At 34.5% G+C, this 27,701-nt stretch overlaps 1 non-coding gene across 1 annotated transcript; it reads right to left on the reverse strand.

The window, feature by feature from the left end:
- Positions 1-24,634: 24,634 nt before the first annotated feature.
- On the reverse strand, positions 24,635-24,773 carry LOC117708083 (U4 spliceosomal RNA). Its single transcript, XR_004606789.2, has one exon. It is a non-coding gene; the product is annotated as a U4 spliceosomal RNA (small nuclear RNA).
- Between the last annotated feature and the right edge of the window lie 2,928 nt (positions 24,774-27,701).

Below are 27,701 nucleotides of genomic sequence, written 5' to 3' on the forward strand. Positions count from 1 at the left end.
AGGTTATTGATTTTTGAGTGTTAATTTTATAACCTGTTATTTGTCCAAAGTATTTATCAGTTCTTAGAGATGGTGGTACCTTGAGGGCCTCTTAGGTATAAAATCTTATCACAGGCACAAAGAGATATTTTTATTTTTTCCCTAGGATCATCTAATTGATTTCTCTTGTCTTGTTGCTATAGCTAAAATTTTTGAGAAATATATTGAATAGAAACTAGGGGTAGGGTGGGGATGTTGAATTTACTCGTGATATTTGGTTAATGTACAGTGTCTTGTTAATTTTCCTCCAGTTTTGAGTATGGTAATTTAAATTTTATTTTCTGCACTAAAAAAATCTGAGGTCCGTCTAGTTTGGAATGTCTAAAGAAAGCTTTTACTCAACAATGCTTAAAATAATTAAGCATTAAAATAAATTATTATTTAATAGTATTTGCTTTCATTAAAAATGGAAACCCTAATCCTACAGTTCTGTTCATAGTAGATATTATTAATATACAGAAGAAAACTTTAAAAAATGACATTTCATATACATTTTCTTTAGGTGCTAGTTCATGATTACAATGAAATATTTACCTTTTCATGAACATTAATTCATAATTTTTCTATTTTTTCTATTTTTCTGTTTAAATGTAAAATTTATTAATTATTAAACTTACCTCAAATGAAATTTGCTACTTTGCATTGACACTTGAAAACTATCCTTATATATATGATGTATATTTCATATTGCTAAGTCTTCCAAAGAAAAGTCTATATACATTTAAAAAATTTTAATAGCTAAACAATATCATTTCTGCCTATTAGATCAAGCCAATGATATAATAATTCAATAAGATGAATACCAAAAAACAATTCTTCATTTTGAGCATAATTTCTTCTTGTTGGCAACTCACTGACATTAGGCATCACACAGCTCCTGTATAAATGTCAGACAGCTGAACTGTTAATTGGAAAAAATTATCATTACTTTGAAATATTTTTTCTATTAGAATAAAATTCAAAATTTGAAAATACTGTTATGTGTACAACTATACAATTTATCAAACACTTTCAAATAAATGGTTTTGAAGGAATATAATTGAAACCTTGAGAAACAAGATAAGCTGCAACAAAGTAGTAACACAAATGAACAAGACAGTACAAGAAAAAAACTGAAAGACCATTTGTGGTTCCTTTGGCAATGTCAGAAAGGATTAAAACAATGAAAAAGATGTAGAAAAGATAGAAATATTTTTTAGGCTTCTAGTGAATACTAATGTAAAATGCGAAATATCATAGTAATATTCATATGCCTTTAAATATATTTATTTACATTTTCGGTTCTGTTTAAATCAGATCTTATTCTGTTGCCTATGTTGCCTTTGTATTCCTGAACATCCTCCTGTCTCACCTCTCAAGCAGTAAGATAATATGTTTGAACTTAATGTCTTGCTTTCTTATAGTTATTTGACATAAAGAAGTGGATTGAGGGTACTCAATATAAAAGACAGATATTATCATAAAGCAAAGGCCCATTCCTTGACATTTTTATTAACTGATTAATACTTCTTGGATAGCTACTGCATGTTAGACAAACTGTCCCACAAATACAGCAGGGTTTCGTATTCTCATGGTATAAACTCAGTGACTGACAACTGACACAATGGTAGATATTAAATGCTTTTCTGAAAATAGTTTTAAAAACTTTGAAAAGAGTGAGTAGCTTTAAGGGTGGCGTTAGTAAGGGGTAAAGGGTAAGAATGTCCTAGAAGTTTACATTAGAATTCAGAACTGAAACCTGAAAAGGCAAACTGTTAAAGCCTTATTAAAAGCAACCTTCTCCGGTATGAGTTACACAAAAATGAGCTGAGGATCTTAGAGACACTGAAATATGTTGAAATATTAAATGGATTAAATTGAATATAAAAGGCCTATTTACTTCTGTTTTCAATGATGAAATAAAGTTTGCTGTAAAAGTCTTCCTTATGTATTTCATTAGTTTATTATATTTCAGTGTGTAAAACTGGAGCTATGCTCCATTAGAGAATTCCATAGACTATACTGACTCTCCTTCACTTTTCACCCAACACCTGAGTTCTACCCACAACCCATGCTTCATGACTGCCATTTTTCTTTTCTTAGTGAAATTAACACAACTGCCTTGCTTTTTTTTTCTTTTGCCTTTTTGAACCTTCTTCTGTGACGTGTCTTCACTGTTAAGTTTTAAGCTTGTGTTGTAACAGTATTAATTGGGGACAGGCACACCATGGTCATTTTGACTTTTTGTAATTATTTCCATCTGTTATAAAAATAAGGTTTTTTTGATGAGGTGTCAGAGCTACACTTATCTGTGGATATAAGGACAAATGTTAACATTCAATTGAAGATCATACTGGTTTAGAAGATTAGCAGAATTAGATATTGCTTTGAGTTCCATGGTCTTGTCATTACAAATGATTATCTAAATTTATTATGCAAGAACATATTCATTCTTCTATTCAAGGAACTCTGCTCCTATTCAGCAACCTTTAAGTACAATTAGGTACCTGTTGGTTATGCCCAGGATACTGCACTTTTAGAAGTATCATCTTGTGCTAATCATGATTGTGCCCCTTGACTTACAGCTGGGTAGGATTATTGATAGCTTCTCTCTGTATAGCTTGTATGTGTGTCCAGAAACAATGAGATCTAATGTCCAAGAATGAGCCTTTCAGGTCAGATCCTGAAGGAGTTTTGTTTTCTAAGTGTGTGGTTTCTTCATGGGATTTTCCTTTCATTTTACAGGAAACATAAGATAAATGACAATACCTTGTATTGTTTTGAGTGCCTTGTAGACCTCTTACCAACAACTTGAAAAAAACCTCCTTTAACCTGACTCTGTGATTTTGTTTAACTGTTTGTATATTATATGGAGCATGGTTTCCTAGGTAGCTTCACTAAAACTATAAATTGATAAATAGATAAACTGTATATAGATAGATGATAACATGATAAATGAGTATGTGATAGATAAATAGATAAATATAGACTATAGACAAACTTTTATATATTATTTGCAATTTTAAGTAGGTGGAAATAATATATTCCCCTATAACATTTTCAAATACCTTTTGTGTCACTTTCACCTACCTTTTCTCTTCTTCTGAATTTCTGTCCCTTTCTTGCCAGACAAATTTCCTTATCTATTTTTCTCATTCTTCCACTTCAGAACAATGATATTCTATTATTGTCCAATCAATTATTGCTCCAATCCTCTTCTTGGATTTTTTAATAAGAATAGTAAAAATATAACAATATATCTATTGAGAATTTAAAATACATTAACTCTGTAACCAAGAACCTGGCCTATCCAAAATCCGTTATATACATAAGAATTTTCATCATGTTTCATCAATTTTTCTTTATTAAATTATTTTGTTTATTTACATTCCAAATGTTGTCTTCTTTTTTTGGTCCCTGCTCCTAGAGTTCTTTACCCCATCCTCCTTCCCTTAGCCTCTGACATCTTACTACTCACTTACATTTGGTAGAACATCTGAGAAATGTCCAAAAGATACATCAAATATTCTTTTAACTTTTCTTTTTTTTTATTAGATATTTTATTTACACTTCAGATGCCATCCCCTTTCCCCATTTCCCCCACCCCCCTTAGAAAACCCCTATCACATGCTCCCTTTTCCTTTTTGCATTTATACATTTTTTTAAATAATGTTAATCATAAGCGTTATAAGTTTGGAATTGTTCAATCAGAGGTGTAACCCACTGACCGACCTAGATATAACAACTATCTTTGACTGGTGGAGATACATGAATATCTGCCTCCCTGTCTCCCCCCTCTTTCTCTCTTTCATCACCTAGCTTCTCCTATCCTTCTTCTCCTCCTCTTCTTACTCCTTTTCTTGCTCTCAGTACTTTAAAAGTTAAAAGTTAACTTTTCATAACTTGTAAAAGACCTTAAAGATAATTCAAGAAAAATGATACTATGCATAAAAATGAATGCATTTCTTTTATATTACTGATTCATATTTAATATGTTCCTTTTTGTTTAATACTTTTGAACAAATAGCCAACTCAGTGTCTTCTCTGACTTCAGGCTTGGAATCTTAGAAAGACTTGAAAATTACATCTTTTTCAAACTTTCACTTTGTTTTTATTAGTATCAGGTTTCACCTCAATCATCATTATGGTTTTGTTCTTAAATATTTCTATATTGAATTTAACTTCTATGTAAAAGAGTCTCATCTCCCTGAGCAGATTTGAACCTGCTGTCATATTTCAGTTTCACTTTTCTGATACATTAGGGTTCAATGTGGGATGTTGCATCATTCCTTACATTTCCAATTCCTAATGTTGAACTAAGTTATTTGTTTTCCAAATTGGTTATCAGAAGTTCCCCTTTTTCTATATTCTCCACATAGGACTTTTATTACAGTTCTTCTTCTAAACATGAATCAACACCATTATTGAACTACCCATTATACGCTAATTTATGTGAAGCTTATCCAGTCAGGTCTTCACTTGATCTCATCAGTTCAGAGAAACAAAGCAATTTTCCACAGTTCAGTATCAGGATACCCTTGAGACTACTTATATTTCTTTGCTTCCACATTATTTCTGTTGTCCATGTATCACTGATTCCTGTACTAAAACATAAGTAATACATTTTTAAATTTCAAGTAATGTGGTATTTAAGAGAAAGTAATATACAATGCTGTCTTTAGAAGACAAATCGATACCACTTAAAAAGATATTAGAGGTATTTAATTTTTCTCTCTTCTCTTTCAGAAGAAAAGTACAGGATATAGCCTCAAAATAAGATATGTTCACACTTATTTAGGAGTGTTTATTGTGCTTTCCTGTATTTTTACCTCATTCAACATATACATAAAATAGAAAATAATGTATCTTTTGCAGATAAAATTTATGAATAATAAATTCAAACTTAAATCTTTAGTGATTGGCTCAAAGACAGAGACAATGAGAGGGGAATAGATTCAAGACTGTCAAAAGTTCTTCCAGCTATTTTGATCTACACAGACATCGTCAGTTGGTCTCTTGCATTTCCTGGTCCCATCACTCTCCATCACTTTATGTCTCACTTGAAGTCATGTTACTCTAGATTTACTTTGTAATAGTTGAGTAATCCAAGATCATTCCAATTCCATCCTTCTAACACTTTCAGCCATTCCTACTAACACATTTCCATTGCTATGTGACTCGTTTTGGACCCCAGAACAACTCCTAAGAGAGACCTCACAGCCATCAGACTTGGCTTGGAGTTAGAGACTGAAGAACTACTATACTTGGCTATGACTCACAGTGAGCAACGGGAGCTGAAGTATCGAAAGCCTGTACAGCAAAGACAAGACCAGATATCTATACCAAGAAACACTTCAATGACATTTCAAGGTGCCTATATCCCAGTATGAAAACAAAAAACATGAATAGTCAAGACAATATGCATCATCTAGAAGCCGATCACCTTTATGGCCCTAGGAGGACAGTTTAGCTGAAGCACATGCCAGCAACTTTAAAATAGCAATTATGAATTTGTTTGAGGACCTACAAGAGGACTTGAGCACATGCCTTAATGGAGACTGTGAAAACAAAGGCAGTTTAGTGAAATCATAAAAACAAGAAGTTATAAATTGAACATAGAATTTAGTAATGTAGTTGACTTACTAAAGAAAACAAAAGTAAAACCAGGATATAAAAGCTCAGAAACTCAAACAAAAATCTTCGGTGTAAGCTTTGCCAAAGGTTTAAAAGACATGTAATAAAGAATTTCAGGCCTTAAGGGAAAGATAGGCAAAAATAATAGCTTATTCAAAGAAAATGGCTCATTTGTTTGTTTTCTGTTTTATAAAGTGTATTTGAGAAAGTAAAAGTACAGGAAGTGGGTAGCTATGTAGAAGGAAATGATCTGGGAGGTAATGGGGAAGAAGAAAGAATATGATAAAAATATATTGAATGTAAAATCAGTATTTTAAAAGAATATAGATCAAGTCATATTAATCTATTGAAGAATTGATAACTATAGAAATTATATTTGTGCATATATTTAAATATTTCATGCTCTCGCATTTAGTGAGATACAGACTTAATGCAGACACTTATTTACTTAGGACAGTATGTATCTTAAGATGTAATGTGCACATATGCATATTTATAACTGAGTGATATAGAATCATGAATATTTGTTTACTATCATTCATTTATAAATGTTTCAACAATTTAATTTATGCACAGTCTTGACTGTATAAATACACTAGGCATGCAAAAGTTTTTCTTGTCATTGAAATGCTAATTTTGTTCTGTTTTGATTTGGGTTTTTCATTTTTCTGAGGTAAGGTGCCGACTAAATAAAACCCATCTCAGTTTTGTTGTCTCAATGATCATTTTTTGTATATACAATTGTTAACATCAGGCTGAGACATATCTTGTAGTAGTTAAAGGACATTGTGACATTTCTCAAGTAAATGTGTAATACAAACTACATAATGACTTAAAGGGCTAATATAGGGTTTAGCTTAGAACTTAAGAGTAGATAAAAGAAAAATCAGTAATCTTGAAAGTAAATTTAAGTATTTATGAAAAATAAAAATTCAAGAGACTTAAAATTTAGGTTAATTATACTTTAAGTGTGATCATGAACTCAGTGAATCACAAGTAAAGAACCAATAAGTTTATTTATATGTTTTTTTTCCACACTAATTTTACTGACTTAAGTGAAAAAGAGTCCGGACTGGTAAAGATAGGATGTAAGAGTGTTTCATGAGCATTCCCTTCCATGTTTTATGATTAATAAACATGAATTTCAGAATTTTTTTGGTAGAGGCACTGAGAGTCCTTAGTAATTTTTCAAAAAAAAAAAAACCCTCAAGATTTTCTAAAACAAATATTTCATACAACATCAATCATCATTTGAGGTGTTATATTCTGAAACATTATGCACATGTTTGTGGGAAAGGAAGGAAAGAGGGAAAGGAAAAAATAATGGTGTGTTTTTGTATGTTGATTTAAGGTAACTAAGAGTCTGGAAATCTACAAGTGAACGTATAAAGAAATATCAGCATGTTTTAGAGAGGAGATGCCTATAGGCTATCATTATACAAATAGATCAATTATAGAAATGAAATCGTATCTCTAAAGCCCACAAGCTACCTAAAACTTATTCTAGATGAAAATCTGTATGCCACTGTTGAATTCTGATGCCTATATTCTTCAAACTAGGTCTAAGCAGATAAGACTGATTAATTAACCACTATAATTCCCTTAATATGTTATTTATCTGTGATATTTCAAGTAGATTTTCATAAAAGGTAGACTATGCATACTGGAGAGTTAAATTGAGAAAGAGCCATGTTTTTATATTGAATCAGATATCAATAAGTCACAGACTGGGACACTAAAAACTATTAATTTTAAGATAAATGTTAGGATATCATAGATATCCCCTAAAATATCCTAAGTACCTTGTGATCCCAAGCTCACTTATATTCCCACTTAAGAGGAAAGATATTTACTGCTGTTTTTGGTGGAGAGGCGCTTCCATGGTGTAACCTTAATCTTCTCCATGGATCTTTGTACTTATTTTCAATATGTGGCAAAACTTTTCTTCAGAGGTTTTCTTTATTTTTATTTTATGTATGTGTATGTCTTCTTTTTACATGCATCTGTATAACATGTGAATGCAGTGCTCACAGAGGCTAGAGAGGACATCAGTTGCAGGCAGTTATGATCTGCCATGTGGCTGATGGAAATTTAATACAGATACTCTGGACAAAAGTCAGATCTGTTAACCTCTGGAACATCTCTCCAGTTCCAATGTTTGCCAAATGTTTATACCATGTACCATTTCCCCAATAATATACAATTATTGCTGGAGGCCTGTAATGACTGGGGAACAGACTTCTGTCTCATGTGGAACTCAGTGTCAAAGGCTAAAGACTGATGATCCCTGGCCTTATAATCTTAACTATTTCTGCTTTATTTTTTAATTAATCATTTTATTCATTTATATTTCAAATAATATCCCACTTCCTGGTTACTCCTAGACATACCTTCCATCCCATTCCCCTCTCCCTGCTATTGCCCTATGAAGGTGCTCCTCCATCCACTCACCCACCTCACTACTATAGCATCCCCCTATGCTGGGGCATCAAGCCTCTGCAGGACCATAAGCACCGATTTCTTACTAAGCTCTGATTTATTTCTCTCTTGCTCAGGACTTCCTGATGATGAGATGAGAGGCTTGGTACTCATTACCTCTTAATGACTCAGATATAAAAGAAAAGGAAAAAATAATTTATACAGGCAACTTGCACATACACACACATACTGGCCTGACCACCTGTCTCATCAGCTCCACAACTATTTATGATTGGACCGATATTAGAAGTTAGTACATTAGTAAAGTCCTTTGTTCTGTTTACATATCCATGTCCTATCTTTGTGAATAGAGTATTGGATCCAATATTTGTTTTTTTACCACAACTTGCCAGGTCTTTGATAAGCTGAATGGTGTTTAAAGTTCAGTCTTGGGTCATTCAGTGATGGAATGTTATTATATCATCAGAAGTGATTTTAGCAAGGGTGAAGGTACAGCTTCTGAGCATGAAGATAAAGTCCTTGAGACTAGCTGGTGTTTTCTTTGTATGTATATGTTCTAAACTCAGGACCTTGGATGGTTGATGCCTGAGTCTGTGGAACTGAAGAGGTGCAACCTGTGGTAGGTAGACATAAGTCTTAAAGTACTTCTCAGATGATGATTTCTTAGCATCTCAGTATGGCCTTTTCAAGAAATATTTGATGATTCCCCTCCTTTTTTTCACGTCCTCTATCTCCTTCCCTTGTAGCTTTCTTCTTTTGTGTTAACTGTGTCCTTTGCCCATTGGGCCAACCCTTCATCAATAGGAGTTTTTATGAAGGGACAAAAAAACCCTAAAAACAATGAAATGTAATCTGGAGAGATGGCTCAGTGATGAAGGTATGTTGTGCTCCTTCAAAGAAGCCATGTTTCCATTAATTTGTTCAATTATTCATTGTACATCCCAATATCTTCCCTCTCCCATTCTGCTTCTTGCATAGTCCCACCTATCCCCCTTCCTCTTCTGCTCTTAGAGGGTGAGCCCCACTCCTAAGTATTTCCCTACCCTGTGTATCCTCCCACCCTGCTATGACTAGATACATCCCCTCCCACTAATTCCAGATAAGGCATCCTACTTAAAGGTAGGGATTCCCCCAAAAGGCAACTGCTTTAGGGACAGCCCATGCAATTTACAACCATTGTAGTCTCAATTAAAGAACATCTGATATGATCATGCACCAAGCATACATGTATGCACAGACATGCATGTAGGTGAAACACTAATAGATATACATTAATAAAAAAGAATAACATATCTATCTGAAAATTATTCTAGAGATTTACTTCTGAATTTTTCTTACACTCACAGATAATTTATTTTAATCCAGCTAGTGTTTCCATTACAAATGCAAATGTTGAAATGCCAGACAGTAGGGAGAGTGATCTTATAGAGCCCGCCTCCAGCAGGAAGACAGGGCATCATGTGAGTGATAGGGCTGCTATCCCACAGTCAAAACTCTGACCCAGAATTGTTACTGTCTGAAAGAACTGCATGGATGGAAATGGAGAAGAGCCTGAGGAAAAGGAGGTCCATCAACATGCCTGAAGTGGCATCCAGCTCAAGGGGAGGTCCCAAGGCCTGACACTATTACTGAGGCTTTGGAGTGCTCATAAAAAAGGGACCTATTATGACTGCCCTCTAAAAGACGCAACGAGCAGCCGAAAGAGTCAGATGCAGATATTTACACCCAACTAATGCACAGAAGCTGCTGACCACTGTGGTTTAGTTAAGAAAAAGCTAGAAGAAGCTGAGGAGGAGGGTGCCCCTGTAGGAGGACCAGCAGTCTCAATCATCCTGGACCCCTGAAATCTCTCAAACACTGGACCACCAATCAGGCAGCATACATCAGCTGATATGAGACCATCAACACATAGCAGACCCACTCTGTATAGCAGAGGACTGCTGGGTCTGGGTTCAGAGAAGATGCAACTAACCCTCAAGAGACTGGAGGCCCCAGGGAATTTAGAAGTGGGGTTAAAGATGGGTGGTAGGGCAATACTCATGGAAACACAGGGGCCGGAGGATGTATGGAATGTGGAAGAGTAGGAGGGTGGACCAGGAGGGGACTAAAATCTGGAGTGTAAATAAATAAATAAATATTAAATAAAAATCAAAACAAAACAAAGAGAGAAATATTTCAAACAGTCACAACTTCAAAAGTCATGTTACGTGGAAGAAATCACTCTTTTTTTTAGCTTAAATCGTGTTATGAACTTATGTCAGCCTTTAAATTCTTCTCAGCAACACATAGTTAAGTATACCACATTATTTATAATTTTTTAAATTATCTTCAATTTTTTTTTTTTTTTTTTTACAGACCAGTCCTTATTTCCCTCCTGTTCAGGGCTCTGACAGTTCCTCATCTCATTCATCCTCCTTTGTGTCCAGGAGGATCTTCTGACCACCACCCTGCACACACACACACACACACACACACACACACACACACACACACACACCACCAGGCCTCCCCATTCCCTGGGGGCTCAACTCTCACAAGGGTTAGGTGCACCATCTCTTATTGAGGCCTGACCAGACAGTCCTCTGGTATATCTATGTTGGGGGCCTCATATCAGCTGGTGTATGCTGCCCGGTTGGTGGCTAAGGGTATGAGAGATCTCAGTGGTCCAGGTGAGTTAAGACTGCTACTCTGCCTATGGGGTCACCCTCCTCTTCAGCTTCTTCCAGCTTTACCCTAATTCAGTCATAGAGGTCCCCAACTTCTGTCCACTGGTTGTGTGTAAATGTCTGCATCTGACTCTTTCAGCTGCTTGTTTGGCTTCTAGGATGGCAACCATTCTAGGCTCCTGTCTGTAAACAGGCCACGACATCAATAATAATGTCAGGCCTTGGAGCCTCCCCTTGAGATGGATCCCAAGTGGGGCTACTCACTGAACCTTGTTTCCCTCAGTCTCTTCTTCATTTTGTAACTGCAGTTCTTTTAGACAGAAACAATTCTGGGTCAGAGCTTTTGACTGTGGAATGGTGACCCCATCCCTCCACTTGATGCCCTGTCTTTCTGCTGGAGATAGCATTTACAAGTTCCCTCTGCCCATTGTTGAGCAGTTCATCTAAGAGCATCTCTCACCTCCAAAGTTTTTCGTACATTCTAAAGGGTTCCTCCACCTCCTAACTCCCGAGGTTGTCTATTTCCATTCTTTCTGTAGCCCTCAGGGCTTCACATCTGTTCCTCCCCCAATAAGTAATCAAATTCCCCTTTTCCCCTCCCTGTATTCTCTCCTGCACAAGTCCCTCCCTTCCTCTGCCACACACCCCTACTGTGATTGCTTTCTTCTTCCTCCCAAGTGGGATTCAGGCATCCTCACTTGGGCCCTTTGGCTTATTAACTTCTTGAGTTCTGTGGACTGTATCCTGATGTATACAAAAAAGTATTCTGTACTTATTTGGCTAATATCCACATATTACACATATGTGTACATACCATGCATGTCCTTTTGGATCTGAGATACCTCACTCGTATTTTCTACTTCCACTCATTTTTCTACAAAACTTATGTTGTTCTTGTTCTTAATAGCTAAGTAGTGTTCCAGTGTGTAAATGAACCAAATTTTCTGTATCAATTCTTCTGTTGTGAGATATCTGGGTTGTTGCCAGCTTCTGGCTTTCACAAATAAGGCTACTATGAACACAGTAAAGCATGTGCCCTAGTGGCATGGTGGGGCATCTTTTGGGTATATGTACAAGCGTGATATAGTTGGGTCTTCAAGTAGATCTATTTCCAATTTTCGGAGGAACCTCTAGATTGATTTCCAGATTGGCTATACCAGTTTGCATTCCCACAGCAATGGAAGGGTGTTTCTCTTTCTCCACATCTTTGGCAACATGTGTTGTCACCTGAGGTTTTGATCTTAGCCATTCTGATTGGTATAAGAATCTCAGGGTCTTTTTGATTTGCAATTCTCTGTTCACTAAGAACTACTTTGAACATTTCTTTAAATGATTCTCCGACATTAGAGATTCTTCGGTTGTGAATCCTGTTTAGTTTTGTATGCCAATTTTCATTGTGCTGTTTGGTTTTTTTTGGAACAAATCAGTAGCCTTCCTTTATACAAATGAGAAATGAACTGAGAAAGAAAATAGGGAAACAATATACTTCACAATAGTCACTTATAATTCTTATGTTGTCATTAATGTAACTTTAAATATTTTCTAATTTACTTGCCATTTCCTCATTGATGAATGAGTTGCTAGAAATGATTTATTTCTATATATTTTGTTTCTCACCATTTCTGCCTCCCTCCCTGTCTCTCTCTCTTTGCTTCTATCTCTCCCCCTCTTGAGTGTGCATGTCTGTCTGTTCTGTCTCTCTCTCTCTCTCTCTCTCTCTCTCTCTCTCTCTCTCTTTCTCTCTCCTCCTCTTTCTCCTGTCTCTCATACATCCATATGCACACAAATATTTCATTTCTGATAACTAGACTGTTATGGCTCTCATTCCAATCCAATGGTTTCTAGTATGAGGTCATACTCTGTATAATGTAAATCATTTTACAATATTTAGAAATTCCTTTTGATTTTATGACTCAGAACATTGTCTATCATGTGAATTTGAAAGAATGTATATTTAAGAGCTGTGCTCTGAAGTTTGTAGGTCAAGGTGGTTTACAACAATATTTAGAAGAACTAAAGTAATTGATTTTTTTCCTGCTCTATTTTGATCACACGCTGAAGGATAAATTTAACATTTATGATGAAATTTTGTCATTTTACATAGGTTATATCCATGACATTTATTTATGCCATGGAATTGGATAGGTGAAGGTCAAGAAATGAGACATAGAAGCAATATCAAGGTTATCAAACACAGAATTTATCATCTGTCCCTGTAGGTTGAAGAAAAGTATACACTGTAACTCATCATATGGGAGTTACATGTAGAATAAACAACATTTTCATTATATATGTTGTTCCTATAGAATATTACATATATGTATATAATTTTGTCTGAAATGCTCTGATAAACTCAACGAACTCTTTTACAATTGGTGAACACATACCTTGATAGTTTGTAATGTTATCTTTGCTAAAATTTTGAAATTAAGATGTTTGGTAATGCTCACCAAACTTATAAATCCTTTGATTAACATTTTAAAAAATTGTATAAAAGCAAAAAGGAAAGGGGGGGCATGGGACAGGGGTTTTCTAGGGAGGGGAAATGGGGAAAGGGGATGGCATCTGAAATGTAAATAAAATATAAAATAAAATTTAAAAAAGTGGTTGATCCCTAACACCATGTACAAAAATATAAAATGTAAATAAAAATTACAAACTTTTCTATTAAATTAAAAAAAAGAAATTAAGATGTAAGGCCCAGACAAGTTAGTGGATGAATAATGAACAAGATTGATACTTTAAATGTCTTTTAAAAAAAGACATACAGTGAAAGAACACAAAAGTATGGCTTCTATAATTCTATGCTTCTGCATGCATACACATGTGTGTGTGTATGTGTGTGTGTGTGAGAGAGAGAGAGAGAAAGAGAGAGAGAGACAGAGAGACAGAGAGAGAAAGAGAGAGAGAGAGACAGAAAGGGACATATTTCAAGGGAAAAAATAGAAGAGGAAAATTATGTAATTATACTAGAAATTCTAAAATAGTATAAATAATAATAAAACTTAAAAAACATCTGAAACCCTACCATTGTAGATGCTTCCTAAATTATACATATCCATAAAAGTGATTTCAACAGGATTTTATATAATGGAAGACAATCCCCATATAGAGAGTGTATGCTACTACCACTCAACACCAAAAATGGGATAGATCATTTGAGTTAGTTAAAAATGACATCCTATAAATCATCCAAACATTTTGAGATAATGTCAGTGCTACTGATTAAACTTTACCCCTAACAATAACATCCTATTTCTGTTTATACCATGTTCTATGTCATAAAGCATGGAGAAGTCTAGCTGGTCAACAGCCACAAGTTTCACTCATGTAGCTAACTTACATAGTGCGGGGAGATGCTATATGCACTAGTGGAGGAAAAAATAGAATCATACATCTTATCCCGCTAATATTACTATGAATTACAATAGCAGTCAGCCTGCTTGTAATACCCACTGGTTCTATAGTGGTACAGATGTTTTGGGAATCACTGCTCATTTTACAATAAACTTTACAAAAATTTTTGTTCCTTTTGATATTATTATATAATTAGTATATTTTTTCTTTCCCTTTCTTTGTTCCAAAACTTCACATAAATGATTGACCTCTTTAAAATTCATCACCTCTTAGTTTATTAATTGTTAACTTAAGCATAATGAGTTCCTAGATATCATAGCATTTTCAGTCCATGTAAATTGTTGTCAACATTTCTCAGTTGCCTGTGGTGCTTTGTGTAGAGTTGAGGTGTCATGGACTTTCCCTGGTCCATTTTAGCATACACATTGTGTTATTTTTATTCAGCTTGTGTACAAGTGGTAATGTTGGTTAGACTTTGAGGATGAAGCTCCTGACATTACTAGGAGACTCAAACTCCCTGATTTTGTTGCTTGTATAATCTTTCCCCCCCTCCCCTGTAATGTTACCTAATCTTAGGAGCAGGTGTGTTTTGTAGATGCATCAATTAAAACTGGACTTCACAACTATCTCCATTTTCGTTACTAGCAGTTTTAAAATTGGATTTAAGGCCCTCTCCATGTGATGGAACCCATACAACACATTGTGTGTGTGTGTGTGTGTGTGTGTGTGTGTGTGTGGGCAAGAACCAACTAAAGTTTAAATACAAAATGGGTTCTAGAGGAAAACCTACTATTATTTGCTAAATGAACATAGCAATAATGTTCTAATGACATATTGCTATAGATCAATATAATCTTTTTCAGAGGAGATTCTTATTTATTTATTTTTTTAATGTATGTGTGAGAGTTAGAGAGAGACAGAGAGACTGATATAGACAGAGAGGGTGAAACTCAATTCTTTATTTATACCATGCTGGAGATTGAATTCACCTCTTCCTACTTAGCAACAATTTCCCTTACCCAAGTAGCAGTCTCCCTGACTGACCCGGTACCATTTTCATTAAGACACAGCACATATATGATATATAAAATAAGTGAACTCTGACTGTACATTTTGTGTTTACTCATAGTCATTCTATAAAGTTGTATTTTGAAATCCAGCTTTAAACTGTCCTTCTGCATCATACAAAATATTAGCTCCTTAAAGGAATAAAACAAATAGAAGAGGTTTGCATTTATAGCTGACTTCTTTATTGGAAAATGTTTTGCTCTTATTCAGTTTTCTGTGGATTCATTTTTGGGACTCATGGTACCAATTACTGAATGGAATGCTGTTGTCAGAATTATCTTCTACCTTTTATACACCAATTGAAGATTTAGGATCTTAACTTTCCTATTTATCCTGTTCTAATATTGTTTTCAGATCTGTGTTATTAATTTATTTATTCATTCACTTTACATCCTGATTACTGCCGTCAACTCCTCCCAGTCCCCCCACATAGTCCTTCCTCCCCATCTTCTCTGAGAGGTGGAGGATCTCTCTGCATTTCCTCCCATCCTGCCACATCAGTATCTGCAGTGCCTGGTACATGCTTTCCCACTGAGGCCAAATGAGGCAACCCAGTTAGGGAAAGGGGATCCACAGACAGGCAACAGCTTCAAGGAAGAAAAAATAGCTATATGAACATTAAGGTAAATCTTCCTAATGAGAACACTTGATCATGTCCTTAGCCTTGCAAAACTTTTCAGTTTCATGAGGTCCCCTTTATTAATTGTTTATCTCAGTGCCTGAGCTTTTGGTGGTGTGTTACAGGATTTGTGAAAGCATAGAGCAAGGTGGATGAAAATGGAGCTCAGGGTGGACAGCACACAGTTTTAAGAATATAAATTTGAACACTACTCTTCCTTCTAACCTAACTGATGACATAGTCTTTAACTCAACACCTAATGTGCTTATCTGTGGTGATTTGAATAGGTATGGCCCCCATAGATTCTTGTGGTTAAGTTTTTGTCATAGGTAGTAGCACTATTATGAGGTATGGTCTAGTTAGAGCAAGTATGTCACTGTAGAGACGGGACTTTAAGGACATTCTGCTCAATCTCTGCCCATTGTGGAACACAGTCCCATTTCGCTACCTGTGAGTCAAGATGTAGATCTTTAGGCTCCTCTCATACCTTACCTAATTGCACACTGACATGCTTCCTGGCACAAAGCACTGAATCTCTAAAACTGTAAGCTATGCTCAATTAAATGTTTGCCTTTATAAGAGTTGCATGGTGGTGTCCCTCCACATAACATTAAAATCTTAACTAAGATAATATCCTTTTCTAGTTTTTATGGAGCATTTACTAAGACAGAGCATATTGAGGGAGAATTCTCAGCACATTTCAAGTTATTGAAGTCACATAAAGCATTACCTGTGTAGAGAATTAACTGAAGTTTTTCAATCATAAATCCATGAATATCTAGAGAATCATTACATATTGAGATTAAGTACCAAGAATCTAATAAACTACAGGGCATTGGTAAAAATAAAAAGAACATAAATAGTGATACTTGATGAAAAGTAAATTCATTCTTTTTGGAAGAGATGAAAAAGGAATAGCTAATACAGCTTGTCATTTATATGCTGATGTTGTAAAAAAATTAAAGCTTTTGCCTCTTTGAAATATTGACAAAACCAATTGCCTAGGCAACTACCAGAGTTCCAAAGCATACTGAAATTCATATATTGTTTTGATGGTTTAATACTGAATACCTCAGTTGACTAAAGTTATGTGGAATGGTTAGTTAGATAAATGTAAAGTGATTTTGATTTTTTCACAATGTGTTATATGTAATGATTCATTAGCATGCTGATGCTTATTTATCAAACACCATTCAAAGCAAAAATGCTGCTGTTATCTCTAGACTATTCTCTTCAAAGTGACATTCTCATAGGTTGGATAGGACTGAAAGATGGAAAGAGCATAGTATAGACTTGATTTTAAACTAAATTGTGTGTGTGATGTCTAGGAAAGCATTATAGGATGTACCACAAACTGTGGCTTAAATAACAGAAGTTTGTAGACTCAAAGATCTGAAGGTTTGTAATCCAAGTTGACAAGATTATTTATTTCCATCAAAGATATTTTTATATAAAAATATTCATTTTCTTTACTGTATATTTGTGTGTGCATAAATGCATGTGTTGTGTGTGTGTGTGTGTGTGTTGTCTGAGTTCTATGTATGTGTATATGTACCCCTAGTGACTGCTGTGGTCAATAGAACGTATCAGATACCCTGGAAGTGGAACATCTTATGGAATCTAATGGACTGGTGGAATAAGTATGTAGATGCTGAGAACTAAGTTTAGGTCCTCTGAATAAGCAGCAAGTGTTCTTGCCTTTTCCTTCATTTCTGGTGGTATGTTGATGATGTTTGATGTTCCTTAGTTCAAAAGCATAATATATCAATTCTGTTATCTGAATTTTAGTGTGTTCCCAATGTCACAAATCACATTTTATTGAAGGCCATCCAAATGATTTCATTTAAACTTAATTCTGTCATGATTCCATCATTAAATAAGCTTACTTTTAAAGTTAGGATTTAGAACTTTCACATATGCATAAAGTTCATAGTAAAGCCCATCACTGATATCTTCTTGAGTGAGTTTATAAGAAATGGAGAGTCTTAGCAGCCTTTATGATTATTGACTGCTTGATTTTATTTGTCAAATGTTTACAAAATCCAATAGCAGAATATTCAATACTGACAAATAAATTATGAATCTCTATTCAGCACTTAGAACATTATGTGCTGAACAACAACAAAAAATAGTGCAAAAAATATAAACTCAAAACTAAATAGTACTAATATAATATTTACTTCAGTTTTGTGTTAGTTCAGAAATGTTTGAATCATCTCCCTAGGTCTCTCAGAGGAAAAAGAACATTATCTGTTCTCTGGCCTCATTTTTATCTCTATTCCTTTCTCTCATTTATTCTGTGGATTTTTGTAATCCAGTTCCTGGCTTACTCAATTTTGGCTTTATGGAACAGGCAAGTGCATTGTGGGTGTTTGCATCAAACCATCTGCCTGGTTAAACTTCAAGTCCTTACGTCTGTTTGTTCCTCTTGTCTGGTTCACTACAATTTCCCAAAAGTTCACAGATTCTTATATAAATACTGGGGCTCTGAATTGACAGTCTCCTTTTTTCCTCCTTTTGCTCTTACTACATTGGGTTTCCTTTGGTAGAAAATGCACTTTTTTTTTTTCATTGAGTTAAACACCTTTGGGAAATTGGCTGCTGAAAGGTTGCTGTTATTTCAGATTTTCTCTTACTAGCAGAATTTTGTGACTGGTATATCTACTTGATATATTCTCATTACTCTGAAACTACAAATAAATGTCATTGAGGACTGTAGGTCACCATCTCTGGACAGATAACTTGTTCTTAAATAAGCAGTCACCTTACATTGCTTACATCTTACACCTACACTGTTCTCTACAATGTATGAAATGGGTATTTTAGACAATCTTTTGGAAGACTCTAAAATGAGGCTTTCCTTGGGTCTGTCAATTCGCAAACAGTGACATAGAGACACTTTATGTTTACACAGGCTTTATAGCTAGGCTTGTTGCCAACTAGCTTGTAAATCAATTGACCCATTTATAGTCATCAGAGTTCTGCCATGTGGCTCCTCAGTTAACCTTTCCTTCAGTGCTGGCCTTCTTTCTCCTAATGTCTCCTGATGAGTCCACAAACTCGTCTCTCTCTTCCCAGAACTTATGCCTTTCCTTTCTGCCTTTCCTATAGGCCATCAGATTCTTATTAAAACCATTCAGAATGTGAGAAAGAGTGTTTGCAAAATGTAATACAGTCATATGAATAACGATACCAACTCCAGTCTACATGCAACTTTCTTCAGGCACAGAAATTAGTATGTGAATGATTTTTCCACAGTCTACAATAATATTATCCTAACAAACTGAGCTAGGAGATCTCAAAACTGTAGCATGGATCTAGCTAGAACTGCAGTCACTAGAATTCTTAGGAGTCTTCCTATTGTCCTTAGAATATAAAGACTATAGGATACTGTCTTCCAAGGTCTCCTTGTTATTTTACAATGATATGAAGAATCTGTGATTCTTTTATATTATATATATATATATATATATATATTATATATATAATAGAATCTGTGATTATATTATAAAACATCTTATATTATGTTTTATTTTTTGTCTTTTTGAGATGTTTTTCTTTTTAAAAGTATTTGTTTTTTTATTATGTTGATCTTATTTTTACATTTAAGAATATTTGATCATATTCTTCTCCTCCCCTAAGACCTTCCACATACTCTCACCCTTCCTACCTAATCAACTTTAAGTTATTTTTCAATAAGTTAACAAAAATCCAGTATGAAGTTATTAGGAAATATTAATAGAGAAAATCCCATGAGGCCTCAACACTATACAAAGAACTATAGGTAACAGAGGAGAGCTGGGAGCAGGGAGGTGGTCTTCCATAGGGAAGAACACATCAACTGGTTGTCCATTCCATATCATTAGCCAGGAAAACATGCATCCAAGTTACAGTAAAAGAATTGAACAGGTTATATTTATGATTTTAAATTTATATACATATATATATTAAATAATAATTAGTGAAAAAAAGAAGTCATGAATTTGAATAAAACAGTACGTAGGGTAAATGGGAGCACTGGAGGGATACAACAGAAACAAGAAATGTAGTTAAACCATAATCTCCAAAAAGTCAGATTAAGATGTGACCATTACCTTAAAGTAATTAATGTCTGTCCAATGCTATATAAAGATGTCCCTCAATTAAAGAGGACATGTCAAGTAGGCTCTCTAGACTCAAAAGAATTACGTTTTCAAGATCTAACAGGTACATGCAACTATGGTCAGAACCTAATCCCAAACACTATGTTTCTACTTGCCCAGCCTATTGTATTTGAATTTGAAATGTTCCCCAAAGGCTCATGGGTTAAATAATTGTTCCCAGATCTTCGCATTGCATTTCAGGAATGTGGAGCCTCTAAAACATCTGACCTGACTAGGTGAGTTATGTCATTGTTTCTAAGGGCTTAACTGACCCCTGGTTTTAGTCTAGTTCTGTGCTTATTATTACTGCTACAGGGACAATTTTATACCAAATCTTCTATACAATTTTCTGGTCAAAATTCCTTAAAAATATTTGAAACCTGAGAGAAAATAAACCCTTTATCTCTGAAATTATTTTTGCCAAGTTCTTTGGTCAAAACAATGAGAAAAAAGCATAGCTTTATAGAAGTCAAAATGTCGAATAAATGAATAAGTAAAATAAAGATACTATACTATAATAACATATTTATTAAACTATTCTAATTCAGTTTCAAATATTGCTTTTTTGGAATTTTCTCTGTTATGGATTCATGTATGTATGCATTAGTAAGACTTGTCTTATTTTTCTTTGCTATTTTACTTGAAAATTCTGATTTTTGAACCAATATCTTACTATACAAATGATACTAACATAATAATCATTATATAACTCAGGCTGACTTTAAATATCTCTACTGCTTGTTTCAGTTTCCAGATTACAATTGAGCATCACTGCAACAAGATCCACTTAAAAAATTTGAAACATGAGAGAAAACCCTTTATCTCTTAAATTATTTCTGTCATGTACTGTCACATGACACCATAGTTTGCAAAATTATATATGTATGAAGGCCAACTATTAAACTTCAAGATACAATTTTCAACATCATTTTATTATTGTAGTTCAAATATTTCTTAATTTCCAATATTGTGAATGTATGAATCTAAAATTTAACTTACATTTTATTTTTATCTACTTGCTGATGTCAGCATAACTTTGTGAAATACTACTCAAAAATCAGACACTTCTACACCAAAGAAATTGAGTAATTTTCCATTCAAGTAAAATTATGTAACACAATAATTTATAATAAACATAAAATCTTGTTAGATAGGCATTTCTATTTGCTCCTATATTTACACGCATTTATAATGAATTGAGAATAAAGTCAAATCTGAAGTAAAAAAGATTAAATTTTCAACTTTCTAATATAAATAGTTAACTTTGTACATAGTTTCTTAAATACCTTGTCTAATTCAAAACAGCCTTCTAGTGAAATTTCATTAAATTAGAACAGGTGCTACACAATAAAATGACTCTTCTCATTCACCCTCGTCTACTTTGATATTCATGACTATTTCCCACCAGCCCATATGTTTGTATTTCACTGTACTTTGTGTCTCCTTCGGGCTTCATCAATCATCCATTCCGTCCTTGTGTTGCTGTTGTGTTGTGTAACATTTCTTTAGAGCCTCTAGGTCTCTCCCAAGGTGAAGATGTTTAGTTCCTCCAGGGAAAACTCAAATGTACTTTACTTGTTCCATGACTGATTTTTATTTTACCCCTGTGTACAGATGTAACCCAGACTCCAAACTTTACCTCTTTTCTTGAATCACATCTAAAAATATGGTCAGAATAAAATGAAATCAGTATGAAGAATCAACTCAATAAAAATTTTACTATCTTTGATACTGTTGCACATGTATACAAGGACTTTGATATTTGATATTCTTTGTTTTACTCTCATGTAAATAGATTTTGCATTTCATACAAAATACTGCATCTATATATATTTCAAAGTAAATTATATGTGACTTATTCATACTTTCTAAATTTGTTTGATTTTATTATATTTTCCAAATTTAGCTGATGTTGACCTCTGATTCATTTATACACAATTATCTTTGATTTGGCTATACAAGCAACCCATTAAATTATAAGGACATTTCCAAAAACTAATATGATTTTTAAATGCAAATTCTGTGCATCCTACAATTACTTTTCTATAGTGGATTGAATGGAGAGTAATTACACTGATACTAATTTCATGGGCATTTTTTTATTGCTATTGACACTATTCACATCTATTCTTTTTTGAGCATGTGATAAATGTTTCTTATATCAACTTCCACAAAATAACAGATTTAATTGTTCTTTTATGAAGTGGGGATATAGGTTCAGATGGTAATGAAAAAAATTTTTCTGTATTTGTGATATCTACATATTAGATTTTGAGAAAATATAAGTTTCATATAGTTTTGCTTTTAAAAACTTAGTTTGATATCTTTAGTCTGGTGTTTTAAACATGAGGATTTGGGGAATCAAAATTTGACATTTTACCATCAAAATGCCTAAAATCAATTCCCATCTTTTTCCCTTCTTAAGGAAGGGATGGTTATATTTTTAATGTGGGTATAAACTATGGCAAATATTTATTAAATGTGGCAAATATTTACTTTTCTATAAAATTTTCATGGAAAAGTTGAAAAGACCAGTTTTGGTGTTCTTTGGTAATGTCATTTTACTGAGAGAAATATGAGCCAGGATTAAGTTTTTATCATAGAAAAAAATATCGGTAGGAGTTACTTTTTTACCTTAAGTATGTTGATTATTATAATTCAAAATTCATGCTTACAAATACCCATTTTTTAAAAAAATTATGCCTGAAGTATTGCAAATGCTAGTTACTTATCTCTGCATATTTCACACACAATTCATCCATCTATCAACTTATCTATCTTCTATCTATCTATCTATCCATCATCTATCATCTATCTGCCATGTGTTTGTGTGTGTGTGTGTGTGTGTGTGTGTGTGTGTGTGCCTTTATGTGTAAATGCTAGTATATTAATCAAAGAACATCTTGGAAGACTAAATTATGTCCTATCCTCCATTGAACTGCCAAAGAGAACTTTAAATCATCAGACTTGGACAATAACACTTTTACCAGTTCATCCTTTAAGTCAGCATTGATTACAGTATTCATTATTATATTTTTAAATAAAATGTGTAGAAGGAATCTCTTTATGTCTGTTTGAAAGCTTTACTTGTCAAAGCTGAGTGGCTTGTAGTTGAAACAAGAAATATAATGTGGGAGTTTTGGTAGGAAGCAAGGATTCTAGGACAGAGACAGGTGAGGGGGTCAGGGGAAGAGGAATTTCATGGGAACAAGGAGGAAGACAGAAGCAAGAGAGCTGAACAGAGGTAACCAGCCACATGGCAGAAATTAGAATAAAATAATGGATGATTAACATATGAGCTAGACAGGAAACAACCAAACCTTATGGCCAAGGTATTTGTAAATATAATTTTAGTATCAGAGTTGTTATTCCTGAACACTGAAGATGGGAGGCAAAACTCCTAGTTTTACAAAAATGTCCATGGATTCCTAGCCCAAGTCTTGTCATAAATTTGAAACATCCATTTTAGAACAGCCTCGGTTAATTTTCAACAGGATACCACTGGATGGTATTTGCCAGTATAACTCAGGAAGAACTGTTTTATATAAAAAATAATGTAGTATATTGTCTGACATTTCTTATTATAAAAAGAATTAGAGGGCCTGTGGGGATGATTCAGAAGGTAAAAATGCCTGATGCAAAGTCTCATAACTCAAGTTCTTGAGTTCTGAAATTAGCATGGTAAAGCTAGTTGTCATATTAATTCCACATATGCAGTGTGGCATGTTCACAAATTCCTAACAAAATAAATAAATAAATAAATAAATAAATAAATAAATAAATAAATGTATAAAAAGTGCAGCATAATGATAACCCTCAAGTTTATAAATGAATAAATGTTTAAATATTATAACTTAATGATTATTTCAAATAGACTAAATTCATGAGGAATTGAATGCAATGCTCACACTTGTAGGCTTACCTTTGGATATATATTTCACCAGAATATGTTAAAAAAATATATTTCTCGATAACACGATTCAGAACAAAAAATTTTAACCATCGTCCATAAATATGCACTAAAAAATGAGAAGTAAGAATTTATTTCAATTATAAGAATGATCTTTTGACTAGTAGAATTCTCAAGAGCTTAAGGAATTCTTACACTCGCTATATTTTTCCCTATAATTTTAGTGATATTTTAACAATCCCAGTGCTTATTGGTTTCATCAGTATAAGATGAAAAAAGATTTAAAAATGAGGCCCTGAAATTCATCAGTTTTTATTTTCCTTTAGTAGAATTTTAATCCACCAACATGTCTGCTCTAATACATCTTTGGATGTGATCCCACTGGAATGCAGAGATGCCACACACCTTTAGTCCCTTTAGCTGGAATATACACCTTTATTTCCTCTGTTTTCAATATAGACAGTACTTAGTACATAATTTTGATCCCTCTGGCTGAAATATAGATGCACCTTTAGTACATACTTTTAATCCCAAACAATGACCTCTAATTGAGGAACAGACAAAGTGTCAAACCAGAGAAAGATTTGACAGAATAAGTCAAAGAGAATATTCCCAACTCTCATGAGAAAAGACAAGAAAGATAGGCTAAATACAGAGCAGTGAGGGAAAGACAGTTCATTTATTTCCATTTATTTTGATTCAGTTCAGTTCAGTTTGTAGCAGTTCAGTTTACTTGAGTGCAGTTAAACCAGTTTATTTCAGAGCAGAGCAGTTGATTTAGAACAGTTCAGGGGCAGTCTTTCCAAGGAGTGCGATTCTGTCAAAAGCCAAGAGGAGCTAATTTGAGAAAAGTTTTCAATTAGCAATAATCGCGCCTCAGATAAACCTCATTGGCTATGATACTGCCACTGTGCAAAGCTGAGGAGCTAACTTGAATTAGTCAGTTTAGAGAAGTTTTGAGCCAGCACAGCTGATTTGAACTAGCCAGCCAGAGTTTTAAAAAATCTAGAAAGAGTGAATTTATTCATCAACAAATCTCAGAGCCTGAAACATTATATGGCCTAGGTTAGTGGACAGAGGATGAAAGGTGAAGCATTCATGGTCTGGACTTGCAGAAGCTTAGGTTGGATATAGGTTATAAGCTTCTAGGCAAAGGCCTAAAATACAGAAATAGAAACACTACTTAGAGGCTCAGCCCAAGCCATGTATTCACACACTTGGGTATGGCTCTCATTTCATCCCTTCCTCTGAGGAAATAAAAGTGGCATTTACGTTTATATTTCCCATTTTCAACATTTCTTATAGTCCTAAGTGATTGGAATATACAGTGCTATTCTTGGACATAGAAACAATACAAAAGAATTCTCTCAGGATACAGAGAAAGAACAGCATCTCTACAAATAAAGATTTCCAATAGACCTTAATAGGATGAATACAATTTAAAAAAAAAGTGTACGTGTTGCTGGGATATTTACAGTAAGAAAGAATGTTAAACACCAGAATTTTAGCATTGACAAATACAATAACAGATATCTCACTAGGAAGAATCAAAGAAGCTGTGTTTAATGGTGTCAAAGACTGGGGATTCATTTATGTGACTTTTGTTTAGAAGCTTATAAAGTCATCATACACAGTTCCCTTTTCCCAAATCTTTCTCAGTAGTGAAAGAATAAAGGGAATGTCTTTGAATATATTTTGACTAAGACTTTTACTTAAACACTATGTCCTCCAGATTGCATTCAAAACAAAGTGGACAATAAAACACTACAATGTGCATGGATCTTGACTAAAATTTCAATGAATTCTAACATTATCTTCGGTGCAAGGAGAAGCTACAGTCATTATTCCTAGCACTGTGAGATTAAAATCTTTCTTTACCCCAAAACTTTTAACCAGAAATAAAAGGTTTTATTTCAAATGAGAGGAATCAAAATGAGAAGGTAGTAAAAGTAAAATGAAAATAAAAATGGGTATACTCTCTCTTTTGAATTTATTAGAATGCAACCAAGTGACTTTTGCATTCTGTTTTAAGTATTTCCACTATTTTTGGAAAGTACACGAGGAAGGAAATAACTATTCACTTGACATTATAAACACTTTTTCTAAATAAAGTGTTACCTAACTGCCTGGCATTATTGTTTGTTTCCTTTTATTGTGCTATGCTCACATGCATATGTTTATTATGCACATGTGTATGTACTGATTTTATGTTTGTTTTGAGTAATCTTATATGTGAGTTTAAAGGGCGTCAAAATGCCATTTTAAAATAAAAATCTAACAAAATTTCAGCTGCAAATCCCACACTTGTCTGTTTCATAGGCAAATAAAAAAACTTGTGAAGGTTACCACATTTTAATACCATATGGAATGAAAGAACATTCAATCTAAAGACATCAGGTTCTAGAAAAAGTAACTTCAGCCAACCATGCCGGATCCATAGAGATGTAGCGTAGCCAGCCTGTGAGGGTTTGAATAAGTATGGCCCTCACATGCTAATATATCTGAATGTTCGGTTACCAGGAACTGGATTTGCTTGAAAGAATTAAAGGAATAGAAGTTATGTTGGAGTGGGTATGGCTTTGTTGAAGGATGTTTGTCACTGAGGGTAATATTTCAAGTTTTAAAAGCCTGCAGGTCAGAATATAACTCTCAGCTACTTCTACAAGACCACACCTGCTTGCCCCTATGTTCTCTACCATGATGATGATCATAGACTAATTCTCTGAAACCGGAAGCAAACTTTCAAAAGCTTTGCTTTATATAAGTTGCCCTCTTCACAGCAATAGTACAGTGATTAAAACAGAGTCCTGGCCTTCATCTACTGATGAAAAGACTGAAACCAACAAGAAAGTTGCTGCAATATTGTGGCTGCCACAGTGAGGCCTGACATCTTTGCAGGAGGGGCCTTCTGGAGACTGTTCCACCTTGGTCCCATGTGCAGTCACCGAAGTCAGACACTAATGTGGATGCCAGGAACTGCAGCTGACAGGAGCCTGATATAGCTGTCTCCTTAGAGGTCTGCCAGAGCCTGACATATATAGTGGCAGATGCTCACAGCTAATCATTAAAATGATCACAGGGTTCGAAATGGAGGAGTTACAGAGAAGACTGAAGGAGCTGAAAGGGTTTGCCACCCCCCCCCCCAGGGGGGAGAGCAACAATACCAACTAACCAGAGTTCTCAGGGCCTAAACCACCAGTCTGGGAGCACGTAGGGAGAGATCCATGGCTCCAGCTGTACATGTAGGGGTGGATGGCCTTGTTGAGCATAGGTGGGAAAGGAGGTCCCTGATCCTGTGAAGGCTGGATGCCCCATTGTGGGGGAATTTGAGGGTGGGGTGGTGGGGGTGGGAGTAGGTGGGTGGGGTGGTATGAGTGGGTGGGTGGGGACACATCCTCATAGAAACAGAAGGATGGGGGATGGGATAGGGGGTTTCTGGGTGGGTGGGAAATGGGAAAGGGGGATAACATCTGAAATGTAAATAAAATATTCAATTAAAAAATGTTTTCCAACGAAAAAAAGCCCAGGACCAAATGGGTTTAGTGCAGAATTCTATTAGACCTTCAAAGCAGACCTAATACCAATACTCTTCAAACTATTCTACAAAATAGAAACAGAAGAAATACTACCTAATTCACCCAATGAAGCCACAGATACACTGTGTATCCTCCTTTAAAGATGGGACTGTTTCCATCTAATCAGAAATTTGTCACAATTTCCTTTCATAGAAGACTTCTTAAGAGTTTTTTTCTACTTCTATCATGTTTAATATCCCAAATAGATTTTAAAAACTGGTTGAGTGCATATAACATTTAGCTTCAGAAGATATCATGTATATTTAAGAGTCA

The sequence above is a fragment of the Arvicanthis niloticus genome, chromosome 4 (genome assembly GCF_011762505.2).
Source record: "Arvicanthis niloticus isolate mArvNil1 chromosome 4, mArvNil1.pat.X, whole genome shotgun sequence".
In the NCBI taxonomy this organism is placed as follows: Eukaryota; Metazoa; Chordata; class Mammalia; order Rodentia; family Muridae; genus Arvicanthis; species Arvicanthis niloticus.